The following is a 4,702-nucleotide window of genomic DNA, read 5'->3' as shown; positions in this document are numbered from 1 at the left end:
GAGGGGAAAAAAAAAAAGGCACAACAAAACCACAAAACCAAACTTGTAAGTGAAGCTGCAAATGCAGCCGAATAGTCCGGATCAGACAATTCATTGCACAAAAAAAAAAGAGGATAAATGGAACTGCAATGGCCGGCTTTGCTGTAGATCCGGGAGGAGGGATCAGCGCCTTTATCCCACCATCTCGCGCTCCAAACACCACCATTTTTCTCTCTCTAATTTTTTTTTTTTTTTTTGTTTAATGTGCTTTGTTGGGGCGTTTTGTTTCGAGCCGAGCGGGGCTGCACCACCCCTGAGCCCCGAGCCGGGGCTGCCAGAGCCGCTCATGGGCTTCACTTTTACAGAGATCTCTGTTTTTTTTTTTCCCCCGGCCTTGTGCAATCCTCTCCCTTCTATTACGTGTTTTTTCCCCTCTGCGGATATAAAGGTTTCTCTCCCCTCTCCAGCTTGGCTGCTTATTCCAGAAGCTTCCACGGGGGCGGGGAGCCCCCACTGCAGCGCCTTTGCCGCAGCGCCGGGCAGGAGGAGGAGGAGGAGGAGGAGGAGGAGGAGGATGCGGAGGATGCACCACCTCTCCCTGGCTGGGAGCCTCATTCCAAGCCTCTCCCCCTCGCTCCGTTCCCCCAGCCTTGAAAACACAGCGCTGGGAGGTGTTTGCAGCTTGATTTTTTTTTTTAATCTTTTTTTTTTTTCCTGAATAAATGGAAAGCAGAGCTATTGCTGATGGAGATGGATGAGGGCAGGACTGGCAGCGTGGCCAGGGCACCGATGGCACAAGTGACCTTTCCCAGGCGGTGGGAGGGAGGATTCCCCTCCCACCCCAGCATGCTCCTGCTTGGAATTCATTTTAAATAGCAGGAGCATTATTTTTTATTTTCTTTTCCCCCTCCCTTTGCTCCCTCACTGATTTTTGGTTGGGTTATTTTTTTCTTTTTTTTTTTTTGAAGCTTCCTCACAATCTTTTTTTCCTGTGTGTGTTTTGAATTGCGTTTTAAAATTGCCCAGCTGGAGACAAGGCTTGATTAGAGCTGGAACAATAGCTCCCTTTTATTAATAACGGGAAGGATTTACAATCCTACAGCACCTTCCTTGGAAAGCTTTCCAAACCATTTGCAAACACTCACAAATTTCAGATTGCACAGCCCTTGGCTGTGAGGTGGGTAAGTATTTTAATGGTGCCACCACCCAAAATCACCTCGGTGGCAAATCTACATTTTTAAGAGCTTTAAAAGATGACGAATTTGTTTGGGTTTTTTTTTTGGGGGGTGGGGAGGGGGGTGTATGAGGGGGGCTATTTAAAAGCTGTAACCTAAATCTGTAGATGCAGATCATTTGCTGCGTCCTGGGAACTGGGCAGTTCTCCCTCCCACCACGCAGCTTTCCAGAGCTGAGCTGTGGATTTGCTGCACGTCAGTAAACATCTGCTTATGGATTTTTTTTTTTTATTCCCTTTTTTAATCCATTCCCTTTATGCAGTCCCCAAGTGACCTCCTGCAGCGCTGCAGTTCGACCACAGCTTTGCACTGAAGCACTGATGTGTCTCCCTGGGAGCCAGAGTGACCTTGCTGGGGGACTGGGCCCACCAGGCAATGCAGATGCTCCTCTTCATCCCAGATCCCTGTACCCCTTTTTCCCCAAGGCATCCCTTCCCTCACCCAGGGGGATGTTACAGTGTTACAGTGGGCAAAGCTGTTTCATGCCTTAGTTTTTCTCTCTTTTTAATTTTTTTTTTTATTTCCTGGGGAAATAGTGGGTTGTTTGTGTAACCCCTCTCCCCAGCAGATCCCTACTAGCCACGCAGGGATCTGCAAGTCCCTTGGGCAGTGGGATCCCGCCTTTCCATGAGTGTGAGGCTCCATCCGTGTCCGTGTGTGTCATACACGGGTCACAAAACCCCACAGTGTTCCTGTGGTTAGTTTTGTCTGGAGACCGTGAGTGGGTCCCAGGGCTTCCCCTTCCCACCACTTGCTGGTTCACAAAGGCTGATGCTTCTGGAAAAAGCTCTGCCTTGTGGCCTTTTTTAAAAAAAAAATAAATAAATAAAGTGGCACTGCTGGGGATTAGTCATCCTTATTTTTGAAGGAAGCTGTTTGCCAGCGCTGTCTGTATCACGCATGTGCGTGTGAGATGGGAACTCCAGAAGGCTGGTAACGTGCTCCGCTCGCTGCTCCTTGGAGCTGAGCCACCCAGGCTCCATTGAGCTGCTCCTGGCAGGTGGAAAAACTGACAGTCCGGCTTTCCAGACCCTTTCCCTCCATTTTTTCAGGGCTGGAATCTCTGCATTGGCAGGTGTGGAAACGTGGAGGCTGTAACTGCAGTGAGCGAGGACGGATGAGCTGTTTTCTGGGGTCACGTCCAAGTCCAGAGAAGAAACCCTGGTGATTTATAATCCTTTTTTTTTGCCTGTGGTGGATTTTACTCTGAGCTCCGCTGCATCTTGTGAGAAGACTGAGTTTGACCCTTTTGGCTGCTGAAAATGGTTCTGTGTTTAAAGCTCGGTGCTTTTTCCCTTCCCTGTGGTCACGTAGAAGAGCGAACCGCGCAATTAACCAGCACAGCAAAGGGCAGCTCCCTCCCCCTTTCCCCTTTCAAAAAATCCAGAGTTGTGTGTCTTGAACTGCTGCATAGGCAGAAAACATACAAAGCCCTTGTCAGCATTGTGCTGATGTGTGGCACATTAAAAAAAATACACACAAAAGGGGTGGGGAGAGCGGGTGCCTCCAGGGAGCAAAACTGTGGGGCCCCTTTCCCTCCAAGCCAACAGACCTACGTGCCATAGTCTATTCCTCCTAATTTTGCTCAGGCGAAGGCAGTGGAGGTTGGAGGGAGTGTTCAACCTCCCAAATTGTGTTGGTGAAGATCAGGGTCCCCTTGAACTGTATTTTTTTTTCTCCATGAACTCACTCCCACAAGATGCTGCTGGTTTATTACTCCATTCCTCGCTCCCTGGGAAGAAGGAAAACGCTTCCTTACAGGGTGTGTAATTCCTTCTGTTGTGTTGCAAAGGTAATAAAAGGCACCTGGTGCTGGTCTCTCCCAGGTCACACATGACTTCAAGGCGCAGCTCCCGTGGTCATTAGTGCACAGGGAGTGCTGGCTTCGTTAGCCCTTAATGAGGATATCGGCATCAGGATTGCACGGATGCCTCTGGCAGACCAGGCCCTGCCACGCTGGAGCAGCCCCTTATGAGAAATGATTTCCCTGCTTGGTTGCTGCAGTGGTTTGTAGCACAGCCATGGCTTTATGCTTGTTTGGCCAAAATTAGGCAGAGGGGGAGGATGAGGTGGCCAGGCCAGGTTTCATCCCCTGCTCCCTGCGGTGGAGCTGGTGTGGGAACACCATCAGCAGCTCCTGTGCCTAAAGACTCGTTTGTACTTGGAATAAGGCAGCATGGACAGGGATATTAATGTTGTTCCTTCACTTAGGGCTGTGTTGGTTTGGAGATACGCCTCGTGCTCGTCACAGGGAGCTTCAGAGAAGCAAGAAGTTGGCTGTTGGGATGATTCCACATTTTTCAGCCTGGCACACCCTGTGGGACTTGGAATTACTTTCCTTTGGCAGTTTAGGATAAACGAGTGAGAATTACCTTATGAGTACTGAACTTTTACCACCCTGAAGACTTACTTGAGCTACATCCATGGCACTTCCAAGCTAAACAAAACCTGGATTTCTGGTGCCAAAAAGTGATACGAACCTCCTCCGTACAGGGGGAAAGCGTGGTCTTGCAAGCTTTCCTGTTATCCCAGAGAGTTAAAATGCTGCTCTGTGAGATCTGCAGAGGTGACATGAAATCCAAAGGCAGCTGAGAAACTTCTCCTGTGCTGTGTTGCTGGAGAGGCTTCTGAGAGCAGCAGGTCTCGATGCACAAATATTTCCCTTTATGCTTTCTCTGGAGTGAAGGAGCGATAACTGCAAGGACACGGGTTCACTCTGCTTGCTTTAAACACCCTCGTGTTGCTGCGGTATCAAAATGGTGTTTGATGAAACAAAAGCTCTGATGGTGGTGGCTCAGTGTTTATTTTGTGCTGGGTGTGCTGATCAGTCCAACGGGGAATGTGGGAAGAGCAGCCTAAGGCTCGAAGGTTTGGACTGGGGGGGTTGTGTTAAAGCCTTGTCCTGCAACATTTCCAGCCTGATTTCTGTGATTTCCTCCCCCCCCGGCATTGCACACAGAAAAAAAAATTATATTTTGATGTAGATTTAATACAACAATTAGGTGTTATAAATGGCAAAGTACAGGACTTAGTGATCTAACCAGTCCTAGGGGATTTATATCCTTTGCAGTTTTCCTGTTTGGGTATCAAATCACATGGCTTTTTTTTTTTACATTTATTTTCTTTGTTTTTGCCCTGAAATTTTGCTGCCTGGAAGACCATAGTCCTGTCTAGCTGATGAAAGCCCTGCATTTGGGAAGAATCCTTGTCAGATGGGTGGACACTGCTCCCTGGCACATGGTTGTACTGAAGCTGGGGGGCAAGAGGAAGCAGGGCAGAAGCTGACACGGTGATATCTTTAATTTTTCCCAACAATAGGCAAAAACATAGGTATGTATTCCATACATCTGCTGGACTGAAAGTGAGAGGAAGCTCTTTTGCAGTCCTGTTATAGCACCTGGTGTTTGGTCGCGTGGCTCAGCTCACTGTGCTCTGTTGCTGAAGAAACCTCTGGTGTTCTGTTAGCAAAGATTTTGAAAACAGAAATG

The 4,702-nt window shown here is 48.5% G+C and overlaps 1 long non-coding RNA gene across 1 annotated transcript; it reads left to right on the top strand.

Moving 5' to 3' along the window:
• Nucleotides 1–7: 7 nt before the first annotated feature.
• LOC114068926 lies at nucleotides 8–4,370 on the top strand. The gene is made up of 2 exons (XR_003573689.1): nucleotides 8–2,378; nucleotides 3,426–4,370. It is a non-coding gene; the product is annotated as an uncharacterized LOC114068926 (long non-coding RNA).
• Nucleotides 4,371–4,702: the final 332 nt, after the last annotated feature.

Source organism: Empidonax traillii, unplaced genomic scaffold (assembly GCF_003031625.1).
Source record: "Empidonax traillii isolate 1590-97213 ecotype Southwest subspecies unplaced genomic scaffold, ASM303162v1 scaffold1149:size320058, whole genome shotgun sequence".
Lineage (NCBI taxonomy): Eukaryota > Metazoa > Chordata > Aves > Passeriformes > Tyrannidae > Empidonax > Empidonax traillii.
This window is presented reverse-complemented; position numbering and strand designations above follow the sequence as displayed.